Raw genomic sequence first — 20,700 nt, forward strand, 5'->3', positions numbered from 1 at the left:
TCCAGACTGAGTGACAAGAGTGAAATTCCATCTAATAAAAAAAGAAAAGAAAAGAAAAATATATTTTTTTCTTTTTTTCCTATAGCAGAAAGGGAAAAAAAAAGCCTCATTCGATTATCATCATTTGATTATTGTTCTGTTACCAGCGTCATTCCTTTGGGTGAGTCATTGCTGCCTCCAAGGGATCCCATATTAGGATGCCCCCTTGGGAGGGATAGGAAGCATGACTAACACCTGAGTATAAAGAGGTTCACCCTACACTTCCTGACGTGGCAGGTGAGAGAATGTGGGTGGGGAATTGGGAGGGGACTGCCTTTCCTTACTTTAGAGTCCTGTCCAATGGCTGGCTTTGTGGTTGGCTCCATTAGGGAGGGCCCACCAGGAAGCCTTCTCTTCTTTCCGTTGAAGACAAGCATGCAAGTTTTCTGTGGTTTGTTAGGGCTGGGCCACCATGTCCTTAGTAGGCAGCAAGGTGGGGTGATGACCTCTGATATCAAACCATCTGGGAGTTACTGCTGCTTTGTAAAAAAACAAAGGCCCAAAGGTAAAATGTGGAGAGAGCAGGGTACTGGAACACCGGCTCACATATCTGGCAGAGGCACTGAGGCCACTACTGCTGGCCTCTTTTCCGTGCCACCTGAGTTGATTTCATTCAACTCATGTGGTCAGGGGCAAGCACTGGGACAAAGTTCTCCCCAGGAGAGGTAAGAACCAGAAGGGAGCTTCTGGGTCTCATCTGGATTAATAGAAGCCATGAGTACTTACTCTGGCGGGAGCCAGGTTCCTTCACTTACTAGGTGTGTGACCTTGGGCATTTACTTATGTTCTGTGATTCAGTGTTCTTATCTCTAAAATGGGGATAATATGTCTACTCCACAGAAGTGTTGCAGGGATTTGTTAGTGTATTTAAAGTACTTGGAAGAGTGCTTGTCACATAGCAAGTATTATAAAAATGTCAACTGCTGTAGTTACTGTTGTTGCTGTCTACAACAGAAGCCAGGTGTGGACCACAGAGCCAGAAGCCTCGGGCAAGTCTCCAGAGTTGAAACTAGAAAGAATTATTTATAACAGTTCCCATCCTGCCTAGGGCTACAGATGAGACAATAGCTGTAAAATAGTCTCAGCTTCCCTGGGAGGGGCAAAATACCCAGATTCACTGCTAGAATACTCGAACAGAGGCTATTTCTTTTGGGCTGTGCAGCCTAAGCAGACCCTACCCTTAGGTGGTTGAGACACCCCCTTAATGGCCATGATTTGAGGGCCCCCAACACATCTCCATCATAGGCTTGCCTCAGTATCTAAAATTTTCTTCAGGGCTTCCAGTTTGGAAGATGTAACCTATTTTACAGCCAGACTGTCTATGTGTAAACCTCGGCTCTGTCACTCACTAGCTGCATAATCTTGGACAGGTTACTTAATGTCTGCACCTCAGTTTCTCATCTGCAAAAGTGAGGGTAATGACAGTAGTCTCTTGATAGAGGCAGAGTGCAAATCACATAAAATAGTGTGTGTGAAGTTTTAGCAAAGTGCCTGTTACACCCTGAACTGGTGGTAATGGTGGTTTGACTAGAGAAGGCATAAATTTGCAATTTAATAGTGACTTCTGGATGAACTTGGAGGACATTATGTTAAGTGAAGTAAACTGGGCACAGAAAGACAAACACCACATGATTTCCACATATATGTGAAATCCAAAAGAGTTGATTTCTTAGAAGCAGAGAGTAGAATAGTGGTTACCAGAGGCTGGGGAGGGTAGGGAGGGGAGGAGAACAGGAGAGGTTGGTCAACAGGTAAAATGTTACAGTTAGGAAGAATAAGTTCTAGTGTTCCATTACATGGTAGGGTGACTGTAACTAGTAACAATGCAGTCTATGTTTCAAGATAGTTGGAAGAGAAGATTTTGAGTATTATTACAAAGAAATGATAAATGTTTAAAGTGATGAGTATAGTAATTACCTTGAGTTGATCATTATAAAGTATATATATGCATTGAAACATCACATTGTATCCCATAAATATGTACAATTATTTTGTGTGAATTATAAATAAATTAATTAATAAAAATATTTATTAAACCATAGATAATATTTAAACACTTTTTAATAACAATTATCACATGTACAAAAATGTTGAAAACTAATGCAAGTAACACCTTTAAAGACATCATTTACTTTTTTTACATTATTATTATTATTATCATTTTTGGAGATAGGGTCTCACTTTGTTGCCCAGGCTGGAGTGCAGTAGTATGACCTCCTCAGGCTCAAGCGATCCTCCTACTTTGGTCTACAGAGTAACTGGGACTACAGGTGCATGCCCGGCTAATTTTTATGGTTTTGGTAGAGATGGATGGGGTTTCTCCGTGTTGTCCAGGCTGGTCTTGAACTTCTGTGCTCAAGTGGACAGCCCCATCTTGGCCTCCCAAAGTGCTGGGATTATAGGTGTGAGCTACCATGCCCTGCATCATTTACACTGAATAATTGTTTTATCTATGTCTTTGCCATTTTGTTTTCTGCTGTTATTTGTGTTTTTTTGTGCTATTATTTTACTGTTTGGTGAGTACATATATTTTCCCCTTAATAATTTGAAAATAAGTTGCTGAGCATCATGACACTTTAAATACTTAACAGCATATGGTTACCCCAAATAAGGACATTCTCCTACACAACCAGAACACTATGACCACATCTACAATAACTAATAATTATTATTTAATATTATTTAATACTGAGTCCATATTCACACTTTTTCTGTTGCTCCCAAAATGTCTTTTAGAACTGTTTTTTTCCTATTAAGAACAATCTTTTCTTTTTTAGGGGCACTGACTTTTGAAGAGACCAGGGCATCTGTTTTACTTTTGGGGTTTGTCTTACTGTTTTCTTGTGATGGTGTTTTTAGTGAAGTTTTGAAGAAGGATGCAAACAATCTGGAGCTTGAGCTGGAATCCCTGGGCTGCCCCAAGGACACATGCTCTGCTGCCTGTCGAAAATGAGAGAAGAAACCAATAAACAAGGCACATTCATTTTCTTGTTTATTGCAGCAAAACATACATAACATAAAATTCATCATTTTAACTATTTTTAAGTGTACTATACAGTTCAGTGGCATTAAGTACATTCACGTTGTTGTGCAACCATCACCACCATACATCTCCAGAACTTTTTCATCTTCCCTAGCTGAACCTCTGAGCCTGTTCAACACAAACTCTCCATTCTCCCTTCCCCTCAGCTCTGGCAACCGCTATTCTACTTTTTATCTTTGTGAATTTCACTACTCCAAGTATGTTACACACTACTTGTCTTTTTGTGATTGGCTCATTTCACTTAGCATGATGTCTTCAGAGTTCATCCATGTTATACTGTGGTCAGCATTTCCTTCCCTTTTAAGGCTGAATAATAATCCATTGTATGCATGGAACACATTTTGTTTATCCATTCATCTGTTGACTGACACTTGGGTTGCTTCCACCTTTTGGCTAATGTGAGTAATACAGCTATGAACATGGGTTTACAATTTTCTGATTGCATCCCTGCAAGGCACACTCTTTTTTTTTTGAGACGGAGTCTTGCTCTGTCACCCAGGCTGGAGTGCAGTGGCATGATCTCTGCTCATCGCAATCTCCGCCTCCCGCCTCCTGGGTTCAAGTCATTCTCCTGCCTCAGCCTCCCGAGTAGCTGGGATTACAGGCACACACCACCACACCCAGCTAATTTTTGTATTTTCAGTAGAGACAGGGTTTCACCATGTTGGCCAAGATGATCTTGATCTCCTGACCTCATGATCCGTCCGCCTCAGCCTCCCAAAGTGCTGGGATTACAGGCATGAGCCACTGCACCTGGCCAGGCACACTCATTTTTACCTTATGTTGTGGGACTAGCCCTCATGCATCCTCTGATAACTGGTAATTTTACAAATCATGTTTCAAATCTGCATGATTCTCTCCCTTTTATCAAAATCTAACATGAAACAACTCTGTCAGTCTTGCCATTAGCTGGGTTTACAGCCATCTATACCAATAATAGAAATGTGGGCACGACTCACAGCAGGTGTTTCTGCATTGCTTAATGTGGTAAGTATACTGATTATACCATTATGGAGTAAGAAGACAAACATTCCAAGCTTTTAAAGCTAAATTCAAAGGCCAGAGATGCCTTTTTAAATCAACCTAAAGCATTTTTAATCTGTTAGGCTCCCATACTTCAGAGGACTGGCCTATTAAAGGCACTTGTTCCAAGATTCCAAATGTACACATGTGATTTATATCTAGCTATCCACAAAGTATGAGAGGAAGCAGGGCAAAGTAGAATGAGCTCTGAACTGGATAATGAGGAGATGGGGATCCAGTATCCGGACTCTGTTGATAACCATGTGACCTGGGGCAAAGCCTCAACTTTTTTGTGCCTGGGTTTTCTCATCTGTCAAACGGGAAGTTGGCTTATAGCCCTCAAATGCTATGATGGGCTGAGCTACATTTTATTTTTTATTATTATTGTTTGCAGAAGTCTATAATAGAAAGTCAGGTGTGGAAATGGGGAAGCACTGAAGTTGAGTTCACAACTTAGTGAACACAAATTAGTTGGGTGACCTTGGAGAGATTCTGTAATTTTATGAGCCCATATTTTCCAAAAAAATTGTTCTGCAAAATGGGGATGGTAAATGCTGCAGAGCAGTGATGAAGATGGTAAGTCATCAGGTATGATGAAAGAACTTTGGAAACTTTCAAGGTGCTATACAATCACATGACAGTGATTACATGGTGATTTTAAACTGTAAAGAGCTCTATAAAGCCAGGCATGGTGGCTCATGCCTGTAATCCCAGCACTTTGGGAGGCCGAGGCAGGCGGATCATGAGGTCAGGAGTTCGAGACCAGTCTGACCAACATAGTGAAACCCCGTCTCTACTAAAAATACAAAAATTAGCTGGGCGTGGTGGTGTGCACCTGTAATCCCAGCTACTTGGGAGGCTGAGGCAAGAGCATTGCTTGAACCTGGGAGGCGGAGGTTGTGGTGAGCCGAGATTGTGCCATTGCATTCCAGCCTGGGCAACAAGAGCAAAACTCTGTCTCAAAAAAAAAAAAAAAAAAAAAAAAGCTCTATAAATGTAAGGCACTACTAGAGACCTTGTAAGGATACTTACTAGGACTAAATTACTATTGTCCTAAGTAAGGGCACTAACCTTACTGACTCATAGAAACTCAGTATTTTACATTAAAAATAGACTATGGCCGGGTGCGGTGGCTTGCACCTGTAATCCCAGCACTTTGGGAGGCTGAGGCTGGGGGATCACCTGAGGTCAGGAGTTCGAGACCAGCCTGGCCAACATGGCGAAACCCTGTCTCTACTAAAAACACAAAAATTAGCCGGGCGTGGTGGCATGTGCCTGTATTCCCAGCTACTTGGGAGGCTGAGGTTGGAGAATTGCTTGAACTCGGAGGTGGAAGTTGCAGTGAGCAGACCCTGTGCCATTACACTCCAGCCTGGGCGACAGAGCAAGACTCTGTCTCAAAGAAAATAAATAAATAAATAAATTATAACTCCCATTCTCCTCTCCCCAAGAATCCACTTTTAGTGGCGTTGGGTATTTCCTGAAATCGCTGGGAATGTTGTGGTAGATCCTCCCCTATCTCTGTTTTATAAACTTTCATCAGCTGTTTGAAATGCTTTCTTTCTTTCACTCCGGAACTTGTTGCAGCATATCTTGTTTCAACAACCCTCCAGCCTGCCAATGGAGCTTTGGTTTCGCCAGTTGTGATGACTCTGAAGCTCTTTGTCAGTTCTTTTTATTCCTGGAACACTTGATCAGCTAGTTGGGTTGCATGTTGTTTTAACCCCTGAAGAGCAGATTCCCAGGCTTTGCTGTTTTACAATCTATGATTTAGTTATGATTGTTCTAACAAGTGTTCCCTGCCAAAGCTTGAAATAGTCCCTGTCAACAATTGTTCCCTCTACTCTTTCCAATAGCACAACGCTGTCTTCTAAGGAGCATGCTGTGTTTTCAGTTCAAAAGGGAGACTGTTTGAGGGAAAGAATACAGGAATTGATGAGCTGAGAATTAAGCTAATGACTCAATGGATTACAGATTGCTTTAGAAGCTGGGTGTGGTGGCTGTAGTCCCAGCTACTCAGGTGGCTGAGGTAGGAAGATTACTTGAGCCCAGGAGTTCGAGGCCAGCCTGGGCAATATAGCAAGACCCCCATCTCAAACAAACAAACAAACAAACAAAAAGCCCAAATTGCTTTAGGGTCAAGGGTGATACGCAATGCTAAACAATTAGTATGCATAGGAATCACCTGGAATTAAAAATAAAAGTGCAGATTTCTAGACCTGACCCCAGATATCCTCTGATTAAGAAATTCTGTCCTCATTAGCCGGGTGTGTGGCTCACACCTGTAATCCCAGCACTTTGGGAGGCTGAGGCGGGTGAATCACAAGGTCAGGAGATCGAGACCATCCTGGCTAACATGGTGAAAACCCGTCTCTACTAAAAATACAAAAAATTAGCCGGGCGTGGTGGTGTGTGCCTGTAGTCCCAGCTACTCAGGAGGCTGAGGCAGGAGAATGGCGTGAACCTGGGAGGCGGAGCCTGCAGTGAGCTGAGATTGTGCCTCTGTACACCAGCCTGGGCAACAGAGCAAGACTCTGTTTCAAAAAAAAAAAAAAAAAAAAAGAAAAGAAATTCTGTCCTCATAAATGAGACTCAAAAAAAAAAAAAAAAAGAACTTCTGGAGTAGGTAATGAGGTTTAGGACACACTACCTTAGCATATTGGATATTTTAAACTGAAGGAATTTGAGACATGGCAGGTACAGAAAGGACTTTCTTTTCTTTTTGAGATGGAATCTCACTCTGTCTCCTAGGCTGGTATACAGTGGTGTGACCTCGGCTTGCTGCAACCCCTGCCTTTCGGGTTCAAGCGATTCTCATGCCTCAGCCTCCTGAGTAGCTGGGATTACAGGTGCCCGCCACCAAGCCTGGCCAATTTTTGTATTTTTAGTAGAGATGGGGTTTCACCCTGTTGGTCAGGCTGGTCTCGAACTCCTGACCTCAGGTGATCCACTGGCCTCGGCCTCTCAAAGTGCTGGGATTACAGGCGTGAGCCACTGCACCTGGCCTAATTTTTGCATTTTTAGTAGAGACAGGGTTTCACCATGTTGGTTAGGTTTGTCTCGAACTCCTGACCTCAGGTGATCTGTCCGCCTCGGTTTTCCAAAGTGCCGAGATTACAGGTGTGAGCCACTGCGCCCGGCCAGGAAGGACTTTCTGCCCATTTCCTGAAGGAGGTCATAAAACCCTCATGTGAGAGATGCCCTCTCTATACTGGCAAGAAATGAGCATCCTTGCCTCTAAAGACAAAGGGACACAGAGAAGAATCTGAACTCCCAGGCCTTGCTGTTTTCCTCAGTTTACCACGCTTAGCTCACACCCTTTTGTCCTATCTCATTTCTCCACCACTCCCCACTCTTCATCAAACCTAGCATAAAACCACTCAGGTTTTACCACTTCTTTGAGTCTCCATTTCTTTATGAAGGCTGCCATGCTTTCTAAAACTTTACACTTACTAAATAAGTTTGTATGCTTCTCTCTTGTTAACCTGTCTTTTGTTACAGGGGCCCCAGCCAAGAACTCAGAGGGGTAGAGAAAAGCTATTTTCCCTCCCCTACAGTGGGGTCATTTTACACGTGCTCCTGGGTGATTCTGATGCAGGGGTCCACATTTTTAGAAACTTGGTGGAGAACACTGGTTCTCCTACTATCGTAAATAAGTTGACTCTGAACAGACCACAAATTTACTTTGCTTCAGTCTCCACACTGACAAATGGCTATAAAAGCAGTAACCATCTTTCCTACCTCACAGGTTTAAAATAGGAGTAAAATGAGATAACAGATCCAAAACCATTTTTTTTTGTTTTGTTTTGAGATAGATTCTTGCTCTGTCACCCAGGCTGGAGTGCAGTGGTGAGATCTCGGCTTACTGCAACCTCCACCTCCCGGGTTCAAGCAATTCTCTTGTCTCGACTCCCAAGTAGCTGGGATTACAGGCACCCGCCACCATGCCCAGCTAATTTTGTATTTTTAGTAGAGACGGGGTTTCACCATGTTGGCCAGGCTGGTCTCGAACTCCTGACCTCAGGTGATCTGCCCGCCTCGGCCTCCCAAAGTGCTGGAATTACAGGTGTGAGCCACCGTGCCTGGCCTCATTTTGAAAAGTAAAGAGCTCCTGCTAGTGCAAGGCGCCCTTATCGTTCTCAGCATTCTTTTGCATCAATGGAGCAGACTCCAGCCAACAACCCATCTTGCCTTGTCCCCCATAGACACTTTTAGGTATTTGCTTGAAGGGATGAAAGCCTCAAGAACCTGCCTTTTGTCCATCTGGTCCAGACGGGCTCACATAAGCTTATTCCCTTCCAAACAGAGTATGACAGGACCACACACATTTCTGCCTGAAATCTTGCCAAGATAGAATCTGAGATGACTCTCCTAATAGGCCTAAGTCTTCCTTGAAATCTAGGCACATCTGCATCTTTAATGATCCCATTAACTTCATTTTCCGCAGTGTCACATCATTCCTGGGCCACACTGGATTGCACATGTGTCTTCTCTGTGAGCCGGGGCTTACACCTGAGGGCTTGCCGTCCACACACACCCCTCATGCTTTGGCTGTGTACAGTACATCCCAGGTACAGTATGTACCTTTTGAAGTTTTGAGTGATCAACTTCACATTAATCTATTCTCCCTCACTCTATTCTAATCCTTTTGGCAAGAACCTGTTCCAAGGTATTCTCCCCTTATTTGGCCACATTCAACTTGAAACAGAATAATCAGAGTTTTACTTCCAGTTAAAGCACAATGCTGTTTTCTTTTAGATATATTAGGCAGCCTACTGCTAGACCCTCAGCTGCTTTGTAACTTCATTAAATACTCTGCAATGTCTGATGAGTGTCTGAGTATCTGCAATTACCCTGCCCTCCTAAAGAGCAAAGAGGGGCATGATTCCCCTCCTAAGACCTAATAAATTCTTCCTCTCTCTCTCTCTCTTTCTCTCTCTCTCATTCATTTAACAAATAATTATTGAGCATCTAGTATTGTAAGAGGCATGTGAACAAGAGCAACTCCATCTTGAATAGGAGCTGGGTAAAATGAGGCTGAGACCTACTGGGCTGCCTTCCCAGATGGTTAAGGCATTTTAAGTCACAGGATGAGATAGGAGGTCAGCACAAGATACAGGTCATAAAGAGCTTGCTGATAAAACAGGTTGCAGTAAGGAAGCCAGCTAAAACCCACCAAAACCAAGATGGTGATGAGAGTGACCTCTGGTCGTCCTCACTGCTGCACTCCCACCAGCGCCATGACAGTTTAGAAATGCCATGAAAATGACAAGAGGTTGCCCTATATGGTCTGAAAAGGGGAGGTATGAATAATCCACCCATTGTTTAGCATGCAATCAATAAATAACCATATAAATGGGCAACCAGAAGCCCTTGGTGCTGCTCTGCCTATGGAGTAGCCATTCTTATATTCCTTTACTTTCTTTTCTTTTTTTTTTTGAGACAGAGTCTTGTTCTGTCGCCCAGGCTATAGTGCAGTGGTGCGATCTTGGCTCACTGCAGGCTCTGCCTCCTGGGTTCAAGCAATTCTCCTGCCTCAGCCTCCTGAGTAGCTGGGACTATAGGCATGCGCCACCATGCCCAGATAATTTTTGTATTTTTTAAAAATAAACTTGCTCTCACTTTATGGACTCACCCTGAATTCTTTCTTGCACAAGATCCAAGAACCCTCTCTTGGGGTCTGGATCCAGAACCCTTTCCTGTAACAGTATGTGTCTAGCACTGGAGAGACAGCGCAAGACAGACAAAGTTTCTACCCTTATGGAGTTTATATTCTAATAGAGAAGACAGTAAGTAGGCGAATGAGAAAATTTAAGGTAACAGTAAATATTATGAAGAAAATGAGACACTGTAATGCTGTGCAGAGTGAATGAGGCAGGGAAGTTGCTACTATAGACTGAATAGTCAGGGAAAGGCATCTCTGAGGAAGTGAGATTTGAGCTGAGACTTAAATGGACCAGACTTAGAAAGACTGGACATTGGAAAACTATTACACTAGTTTTTCCCCTGATGGCTTCTGTGGGGTTTGTTTGCTTGTTTGTTGGCGGAGAAAAGAAATCCTGTCTTATGCTTTGATCACAATGACATTCTATGTTATTGCTAGGATATGTACCCAACAGCCCACCAGAATGAGTATTCAGCCTATACCCTACCACAGCTCTGTGCTTTTCAAAGCATCACTTTGGTTAGTAGTGGCAAGATGATCCAAAGGATCCCTCAGAATAGACTCTTAAAAGGCCCACCTCATCTAATTAAATTAAGCAGCTTACTATAGTGTCGTATCTTAGAGCCCTGGGAAATGACTCTGGCCCCTCAAAATATCCTAGACTTTCCAGCTACGCTCTGGAGATTGAAATTCTTTTAAACCAGTTTTTCATTGTACAGTCAGTTAAAAGGTTTAAAATGCAATACCCTCAGGAGAAGTGGCAAATTGGCCCTGTGCACACACCATGGTTCTGAAGAGGCTACAGATTCCTTCTGTAAGAAGGGAGGGGAGAGGAAGAGACATGTGCCAGAGACTACTGGAAAAGAAAATGTAGAGAAAAGCGAAGAGCTGAGAAAGGGGAAATGAAAGAGAGAAAAGACTGTGTCCTTAAGCAACTGATTCCCTAAGGACTGCAACATCTCCAGATTTCTCCAGAGCTCTAAGAAGTCAGGTGTACTTTGGAGCTGGCCAGAGGGGTTGGTGGTGGGCTCTCTTCTCCTGTCCCCATCCTGAAGACTCGTTTCTACATTACAGAAAGTGGATTTCCCCATGGGATGGAGCAGTGTGTATCCTGGACCATTTTGCCTTGGGGGAGGTTTAAAGGGAAGGCCTGAATCATTAATTTATGAGGAGGATAAGAAAGTGGCATCTCATTAAGGAAATGACTCTTCATCTTTAGAGTCTAGAGCATAAGAAAGCCTCAGTGGGATGAGATCTCCATTGGAAAGGGACCACTGTTAGAGTCCATTCCACAGGAACACTGTGAAGTCTAACAGGGCAGGAGATTGAAAATCTAGAGGGATCCTCCCAGCACTGAGCAACTACCCTTATTTTGTAACCCTGGGCCCAATTTGGAAGGGTGGTAAGCATGGAAGAAAAGGATGGAAAGAAAGTCCTAAAAAGCTCTGTGGAGTGATTTAAGGACTATTTAGAATAATAAAGTAACCCAAATAAATTCTGAAGCCCTCAGGAGGCTCAGTTTCCCCAAATCATAATCAAAGAAGGTAATCCAGAAACCAAGAAGAAATTTAACATGCACTGCAATCTTTAGAGATGCAAATCTCTAAAAGAACACTACAGGGAATTTGATTCAGAACCCAGAGAACACTTCTGAAATTCTCTTTTCTCTCCTTAGTCCACATCTGACAAAGGCTTTTACCCACCAAATCCTGCAAATTGTCCCCAATACCCAGGCCATGTGTTTATTCCCTTCCTTCATTCCCCCATCTCTTTACTCCCACCTCTCCAATCCCATTTCTTTATCTCTCCCAATTCTTTCTTCATAAGAAAAGCTGGCAAACTGATTTGGAAAAGAAAGTATCTTTATAGCAGTGCTGTTTCATGGAAATATAATGTGAGCCACATAAATAATTTAAAAATTTCTAGTAACCACTTAAAAAAAAAGTAAAAGAACATAGGCAAAATTACTTTTTTTTTTTTTTTTTTTGAGACGGAGTCTCACTCTGTCGCCTAGGCTGGATGGAGTGCAGTGGTGCGATCTCGGCTTACTGCAAGCTCCGCCTCCCGGGTTCATGCCATTCTCCTGCCTCAGCCTTCCCAGTAGCTGGGACTACAGGAATGTGCCACCACCCCCGGCTAATTTTTTGTATTTTTAGTAGAGACGGGGTTTCACCGTGTTAGCCAGGATGGTCTTGACCTCCTGACCTTGTGATCCGCCCGCCTCGGCCTCCCAAAGTGCTGGGATTACAGGCGTGAGCCACCTTTTTTTTTTTTTTTTTTTTTTTTTTTTTTGGGACAGAGTTTCGCTCTTGTTGCCCAGGCTGGAGTGCCATGGTATGATCTTGGCTTACTGCAACCTCCGCCTCCTGGGTTCAAGCGATTCTCCTGCCTCGGCCTCTTGAGTAGCTGGGATTACAGGCGCCTGCCACCACGCCTGGCTTTTTTTTTTTTTTTTTTTTTTTTTTTTGAGATGGAGTCTGGCTCTGTCGCCAGGCTGGAGTGCAGTGGCGTGATCTCCGCTCACTGCAAGCTCCGCCTTCCGGGTTCACGCCATTCTCCTGCCTCAGCTTCTTGAGTAGCTGGGACTACAGGCGTCCGCCACCACTCCCAGCTAATTTTATTTATTTTTAGTAGAGACGGGGTTTCACCGTGTTAGCCAGGATGGTCTCGATCTCCTGACCTGGTGATCCGCCCCGCCTCGGCCTCTCAAAGTGCTGGGATTACAGGCGTGAGCCACCGCGCCCGGCCTATTTTTTGTATTTTTATTAGAGACGGGGTTTCACCATGTTGGCCAGGCTAGTCTCGAACTCCTGACCTCAGGCAATCCACCCGCCTTGGCCTCCCAAAGTGTTGGGATTACAGGCGTGAGCCACCATGCCTGGCTGCAAAATTACTTTTAATGATATATTATATTTAACCCAGTATGTCCAAAATACTATTATTTCTACACATAATCAATATACAAAATTATTGAGATATTTTACATTTTTTATACTATGTCTGAAAGTCAGCATATATTTTACGTGTAGAGCACTTAAAATGAACTAACCACATTTTAAGTGCCTAATAACCACATGCGGCAAGTGGCTACCCTGTGGGGCAGTTAAGCCTTACAGATTAGGTGAATGGGCAGGAAAAGAGGAAAGACCAGGCCCCAAATATGGGGACATGGCCTGCTTCATGAAGAAATTGTCACAAGTTAGTGCAATGGCAAAATGATAAGAATAAGGACAAGGTACTGAGTTTTTCTTAGAGGCAAATATATTCAATTTTTAAATTTCGAGATTGTGTCTCTGCCGACATGACAGAGATGTTTAAATCAGAGTGACTTCATCTTGTATAGGGGCTGGGTAAAATAAGGAAGAGACCTACTGAGCTGCATTCCTAGGAGGTTAGGCATTCTAAGTTCCAGAATGAGAAGATCAGGTCAGCACAAGATACAGGTCACAAAGACCCTGCTGATAAAAGGATGCGGTAAGGAAGCTGGCCAAAACCCACCAAAACCAAGATGGTGACAAAAGTGACCTCTGGTCCTCCTCACTGCTCATTATACACTAATTATAATGCATTACATGCTAAGACTCTCCTACCAGAGCTATGACAGCTTATAAATGCCATGGCAATATCAGAAAGTTACTCTATATGGTCTAAAAGGGAGAGGAACCCTTAGTTCCAGGAAGTGCCCACTCCTTTCTCAGGAAACTCATGAATAATCTACCCCTTGTTTGGCATATAATCCAGAAATGACTATAAGTATACTCAGTTAAGCAGCCCATGCCACTGCTCTGTCTATGGAGTAGCCATTCTTTATTCCTTTACTTTCTTCATAAACTTGCTTTCACTTTATGGACTCGCCCCAAATTCTTTCTTGCTGGAGGTCCAAGAACCCTCTCTTTGGGTCTGAATCAGGACCCCTTTCCGGTAACAAAGATGAGATGCTCCTCACAGAAATAGTCATTTATGAAATTATAATAATGATAGATGCTAGTATTATTCTTCTTCATGTCATCGTGTGGCTAAATAAAAAAATGGTAACTACAGTGTTTCTCCCATTAAAAAAAAAAGTTTTATAGGACCATGAAATCCAAATGGCAGGAAGTCACTGCTTTAGAGCACACATAGTCTTTTTTTTTTTTTTTTTTTTTTTTGAGACGGAGTCTTGCTCTGTCACCCAGGCTGGAGTGCAGTGGCACTATCTCCGCTCACTGCAAGCTCCGCCTCCCGGGTTCACGCCATTCTCCCACCTCAGCCTCCTGAGTAGCTGGGACTACAGGTGCCTGCCACCAGGCCCGGCTAATTTTTTGTATTTTTTAGTAGAGACGGGGTTTCACCGTGTCAGCCAGGATGGTCTTGATCTCCTGACCTCGTGATCTGCCTGCCTCGGCCTCCCAAAGTGCTAGGATTACAGGTGTGAGCCATTGCGCCCGGCCACACATAGTCTTTTTTAAAACACATTGGCCCATTTAATCATCACAACTATATGATACATATAAATATATATAAACAAAAATATATATAAGTATATGTATAACTATAACTATATATAGTTAGGTACAATTTGTCTATATATAAATTATATATTATGTATATAATTTGTCTTGAAACTGTAGAAGAAGAAAAAACGTTTTCCTCTATTCTCCTAGGGTCTCCAGCTGGAGCTCTAGGAATTAAGCTGACAAAAAAACAGATTAGCAAGAGAAAAACAAATCGTTTATTAACATGTGCAGCATGCGATAGAAACTCAGTGATGAGCAGTGATAAGTAACTCAAAGTGGGTGGCTAAAACTTGGGACTTTTTAACATTTGAACAACGAACAATATGTTGAGAAGTGACAAGACAAAGGAAAAGGGGTTTAGGCTTTTCGGGGCAGCAAACTGTGGGACGCTAAATATATGGGCGAAATTCCTGGAAGATAAAAGTTGGTTTAGTAATGTTTGTCATGTAGATTTCTCTTAGTGCCGTCTCTGGGCCAATAAGAGTTTCAGATGATTAAGAAACTAAATCTTCTTTTAGTCAAATGGGAGTGTGGGAGGGGTGGGCAGAGAGCTTTTTTCCATTTCTCAGTTGTCTTCAGCTTAAAATAATCCTGTGTCAAAGGGCCATATTTGGGTGTAGCCCATTCTAGTCCCCTGCAAAACGATCACACTTTCACAGTGTACAGAACTTTTCTTCCTGAACTATTTGAGAGTTAATTGTTTATCTGATGCCCTATCACCCTACAAATTTTAATGTATATTTCCTACAAACAAGGATGTAACCTACAAAAACCATAATAAAGCTGTGAAAATTAGGAAATTAACGTTGATGTATTACTATCATTCAATATTTAGATCCCATTCAAGTTTTAGTAGTTGTCTCAATAATGTCTTTATCCTCCTTCAGTCTAGAAGAATTAATTGGTCAGTCTCTTTGACTTACATGACCTTGGCACTTTTGAAAATTACAGACTAGTTATTTCATAATAAATAAGTAATTATGAGGGATTTACTTAGAAACTGCAAATACTCCATTCCTCATCAGACTTTTAACTTATTAGTTACATATTTTGATGCTCAAATTGTTTCCAGCTTAGTCATTAGGAGTCCTTCAAGCTGATTTCCATGTCCTTTGACATGTCACCATCATTCTTTAAGCACTTTCTTGTTTTCTGGCACAACACATTTTCCAGGCTTATTTTGTACTTTCCTTGTCCCAGGAGTCAGCCATTTCTCCAAAGAGCCCTAGTGAACAATTAAGTTTAGAAGCCGAGATCTGGGTGCTAGGTGTGCTTGTTACTATTGAGGCATCACTGTTGCCCAGGGCTGCTCAGTGAGCAGAGCTAAGGAATGTATGTATATATATATACAAACACGTACATTTACATCTCTAGTTTTCTATTTATCTCTTCTGTATTGGAAACCATGAGTTCATAGTGATACCTCCAATTCTAATTCAGTATCACAGAGCACATCTTCATTTTCTCTCTTTCTGTATTTGTACCTCCCTTCTCTGGCAGTAGAAAACTGACCCTCGTTATCTGTAATTTATTTACATATTTGATCAATCCCCCATGTGTAACCAAGCTCCTGTTCCCAATGCCACCTCCTCCCCTACACAAATTCTTTTCTCTCCCCCTTTGACCTCTGATGCCTTGTGCTGGGGCATTCCCCACATGGAGATCCTCATCCACCTTGGCCTTCAACATCTCAGACCAGGACTCCTCTATGTATCTTCCAACGCTTCTAGTAAATTTTTAAGAAAACTGAGAAAACGGATTTCTGTAACTGAGATAATTGAAAAAATGATTTCTATATTTTCAAACTATCTTAGTTTCATAACTAACTTCTTTCCCTTCCTTCTTTTTTTTTTTTTTTCTTTTGGGACAGAGTCTTGCTCTGTCACCCGGGCTGGAGTGCAGTGGCGCGATCTTGGCTCACTGCAACCTCTGCCTCCCAGGTTCAAGTGATTCTCCTGCCTCAGCCTCCCAAGTAGCTGGGATTACAGGCGCCCACCACCATGCCCGGCTAATTTTTTGCATTTTTAGTAAAGACGGGGTTTCACCATGTTGCCCAGGCTGGTTTCGAACTCCTGAGCTCGGGCAATCCGCCCACCTCGGCCTTCCAAAGTGCTGGGATTACAGGCATGAGCCACTGTGCCCGGCCTCCTTCTTTCTTTAGTAGAATGCTGTTCCTGTTTCATGGAGCAATTTTTCTCTTATCTCTCTGATAATACTTTCAGTTTGTTTAGCCTCTTCTGCTTCCTTCATTGTTCATTTCTCCTGAGTTCCTTTGTACTGTTACTTGCTTTTGGTCTCTCTTTCCGGTTGGAGGCTTTCCTCACATACCTGGTGTGTTCCTAGCTTTCTATTCCTGTATGAGAATGAGGCACTAAGGAGCCAACTAGAACAGAATTCGGGGTAGGGAGTAGAGATGCCAGATAAAATATAGGATGCCCAATTAAATTTGAATTTCAGATAAGTAATAAATAATTTAAAAATATAAGTGTGTCCCAAATATTACTATGAACATAATAATAATAAGAAATTATTCATTGTTTATCTGAAATCTGAATTTATCTGGCCATTCTACCTGGGATCTTAGTCAACTGTTGACTTCCTTCAGGGCGATTGTGATATGGACAGGATGCAGGAGGGTGGAGTCCCTGGCGAGGGCTCCACCCTCAAGCTTGGACCTGCAGCCGTAAATGACAACAGGCATTCCTGTTTTTGCACCCAAATGTTGCCTTTTGGCCTGTCATGTCCCCCTATCCTGTGGCCATATAAACCCAAAACCCCAGGCTCCACAAGCAGAAGAGTGGCAGAGTGACAGAGCAGCAGAGTGGCACGGCAGAGATGGAGAGAAGAAAGGAAGCGTCTGAATGTTGAGAGGAGTTCGGCTGGGGCAGTCAGAGAGGAGATAGGATGCAGAAAGACCAAACTCCAGGGGAACGGCAGGGCTAAAAGAGCGTTGTAACACCACTAGACACTGCTGTGGCGCCAGAGCCCAAAAGTGCTCGCCCCGGCTCCTGTATCTGCTCACCTGTGTGCTTCCCCTCCCGTAAGGAGTTCCAGCGTGCAGCGGCAAAATAATGAGCCACACCCCTGTTGCACGTACCACGGTGGGTCAGGGAACTCTCCCATTTCAATTGTATGGGATCCCAATTTTTCATAGGTTTATCAGTTTTCTCAGAGAAAAATTCTTCCATTCGCCCCTGGGTGCTATAAGCCTAGCTGCTAATGCGCCAAAAGCCAGTTGTAGGAGGGAAACAGTGTAGAGATGGTCTTCAGTGCCACCGTCCGTCCGTCTTTCTTCCAGCTGTGCCAGATCTCCCTCTCCCAGGCAGAATCCTGCAGGAGTGGGGCAGGGACAGCTGCCTGGCAAGGAGGGTTAAGAGGAGAAGAACCGGAAGGGATCTAACTTGGTTTTTATACAAAGTTTCAACCAGTCCTCCTGTTTTCAGGCCTGCCCAGCACTCCCACCTTCGGAGGAACCAGTTGCCCCCAAAGGCTGAGTCTTTCTGGGATTCTCAGACTCATTGATCTGTTTTTCCTGTAGGCTTAGGTTTCAGCTTTCTCTTAATATTGTTTATTTCTCTCATTTACTGTGTCTTTGTCTAATGCTCTGTTTGTCTTTGTGTGTTTATGTCATTTAAAAATTTCTTTGCTGAGTTTGTTTTTGTGAGAATAGAGATAAATGTGAGTGTACAGTCTGCCATGTTTCACTGGACAATAATGATTTTCCATTTATTTTATTGGTTTATATACCTGGAGGAGAAATTGTCTATAATGTACTACATACTCAAATGTCCTGGGAAAAAGGGGTTTGGACAAACATGGATTTTTCTCTGATTCTGTCTTTCCTCTATACCTCCACTTCCCCTGCCCCTGCCCACACCATGAAAGACCAAAGGTAACTCTGACTGATATGAGTTCTTTGGCTTTCCATACTTGGTATTTTGGCACTATTGGTTCCTCAAGTTCCCCAAAGACAACTGGACTAGTGTGCCTGTAAATCTTCAATCCTAAGCAACGGTGAGTTGTTTTTTTTTTTTTTTTTTTGATGGAGTCTTTCTCTGTCACCCAGGCTGGAGTGCAGTGGTACAATTTTGGCTCACTGCAACCTCTGCCTCCTGGGTTCAAGCGATTCTTCTGCCTCAGCCTCCCAAGTAGCTGGGACTACAAGTGTGTGCCACCACGCCTGGCTAATTTTTTTTTTTTTTGTATTTTTAGTTGACATGGGATTTCACCATATTGGCCAGGCTGGTCTCGAACTCCTGACCTCGTGATCCACTGGCTTCTGCCTCCCAAAGTGCTGGGATTACAGGTGTGAGCCACCGCACTGGCTTACCAAGGGTGAGTTGTAAATGTAACTATTCCCTGCAGGTCTGTGGCTTAGAGCAATGAATTTAGATAAGGTCAGGGTTTACTGTTGTTTATTGCCTTACAATAAGAGCTGTTTGTTCATTGTAATTGGCTTATAAAAGTTCTTGAGTCACTAATAAATAAACACAGGGGTGGGGTGGTCATTTCTTAAGTGGAAGGTGAGAAATCCTAAGGGTATATGAAGTCTGAGAACTCTTGTCTTTGTTTAGTTCCTCAATACACCCTTTAAGATGAGCCCAGGAAATTTCAGATATCTGATTACTTCCAAAAAATTATTTTCTGCCAACTCATATCATCGTAATTAAACTAGTTGCCACATGTGGCAAATATTGTAGGCAATGTAATTCAGGCTGATCACCATAGTTAAGACATGGACATAAATAGCAAGAATAGGGTGGGAGGACCAGGTGGGGTGGCTCACACCTGTGATCCTAGCACTTTGGAAGGCTGAGGAGGGAGGACTGTTTGAGCCAGGAGTTTGAGATCAGGCTGGGTAACACAGCAAGACCCCATCTCTACAAAAAAAGTTTTAAAATTAGCTGGTTGTGGTGGTGCGTGCCTGTGGTTCCAGCTACTTGGGAGGCTAGGGTGGGAGGATCACTTGAGCCCAGAATGTTGAGGCTGCAGTGAGCCACGGTCGTGCCTCTGCACTCCAGCCTGGGTGATAGAGCAAGACCCTGTCTAAAATGAAAAGAATAGGGCGGGAGTACTAATAGCTCTCACTTGACTTGGCCCCATTTTACGGATGAAATAGGCTCAGAGAGCCTTGTAGCAAGTAAGTAGTGTCACTGGTATTCAAACTGATGTTTGTCAGACATTGCCTCGTAGAGAGGAATATTTTGAATTCAGAATCTAAAAGGTTTGTATTCTGTGGCTGGGTGCAGTGGCTCATGCCTGTAATCCCAGCACTTTGGGAGGCCAAGGTGGGCAGATCACTTGAGGCCAGGAGTTCAAGAGCAGCCTGACCAACATGGTGAAACTCCGTCTCTACTAAAAACACAAAAACTAACTGGGCATGGTGGCGCATGCCTGTAATCCCAGCTACTCAGGAAGCTGAGGCCGGAGAATCGCTTGATCCAGGGAGGTGGAGGTTGCAGCAAGCCAAGATCATGCCACTGCACTCCAGCCTGGGTGTCAGAGTGAGACCCTGTCTCAAAAAAAAAAAATAATAAAATAAATAAAATAATAAGAAAAGGTGTGTATTCTGGAAAGCATAGAGTAAAACCAAAGAACTTTCTGCAGAAGAAAATTTCTATTTGTCAAGTATGGTTTTCCATGATTATTATTCTAGCAAATATTACAGGGCAGTGAGACTAGGAAGACAGTTGGCAGAAAGGCTTCTGTTTTGGTGGAGAGAGATGGAGCAAATACAATATTGTGAACCTGATTTTAGTATCAGCCAAACAAAATCAAGAAGAACATGTGGTGGTGGTAGAAGCAAGAAATGAAAATCTCTCGTTTCATCCACAGATTGTTTTTGTTTTTGTTTTTGAGACAGTCTCTTCCTGTCACACAGGCTGGAGTGCGGTGGTGTGACCTTGGTTCACTGCAACCTCCACCTCCTGGTTTCAAGTGATTCTCTTGCCTCAGCCTCCCAAGTAGCTGGGATTATAGGCGCCCACCACCATGCCTGGCTAGTTTTTGTATTTTTTAGTAGAGATGGGGTTTCACCATGTTGGTCAGGCTGGTCTTGAACTCCTGACCTCAAGTGATCCACCCACCTTGGCCTCCCAAAATGCTGGGATTACAGGCATGAGCCGCTGCACCCTGCTCACAGTTATTAAAAGCACTGATTTTTTTTCTTTCATAGCAGACAAGTTCATCTTCAAGAAAACTAAGAGATCTCTTCCCCTGACAAAAAACAACTCCATGTTTGATGGGACTCAGACCTGGGCTCTTCTGTCACCTCTAGGTAGGGAGGTCTTGGAGAGCAAGGTGAGTTCCTATGAAGAGTTTCATGTGAGGGATAGAAAAGGATGGATGTGTCAGTTACTCTCAGGTAGCCCGGAAGAGCCTGGCAATGTTAGATTTTTATGTTCATTTTAATTGTTTTGATGTCTTAACCTAGT

General features: G+C 43.1%; 1 protein-coding gene across 8 annotated transcripts in view; it reads left to right on the plus strand.

The window, feature by feature from the left end:
- FUT8 (fucosyltransferase 8) overlaps window positions 1-20,700 on the plus strand; it is a 450,735-nt gene that overhangs the window by 68,709 nt on the left and 361,326 nt on the right. For 2 of the 8 annotated variants that reach the window (XM_063792665.1, XM_063792663.1), the window contains exons 2-3: window positions 18,479-18,601; window positions 20,442-20,566. The exons of 3 other annotated variants lie outside the window; for them this stretch is intronic. The gene's annotated coding sequence lies outside the window, so the exon portion shown is untranslated. Of the gene's footprint in view, window positions 1-8,552; window positions 8,677-18,478; window positions 18,602-20,441; window positions 20,567-20,700 lie in introns of those variants that run through there. 3 more of the 8 variants (XM_063792664.1, XM_016925739.4, XM_063792667.1) reach the window with 3 other exon arrangements.

This window comes from Pan troglodytes, chromosome 15 (genome assembly GCF_028858775.2).
Source record: "Pan troglodytes isolate AG18354 chromosome 15, NHGRI_mPanTro3-v2.0_pri, whole genome shotgun sequence".
NCBI classification, from domain to species: Eukaryota; Metazoa; Chordata; class Mammalia; order Primates; family Hominidae; genus Pan; species Pan troglodytes.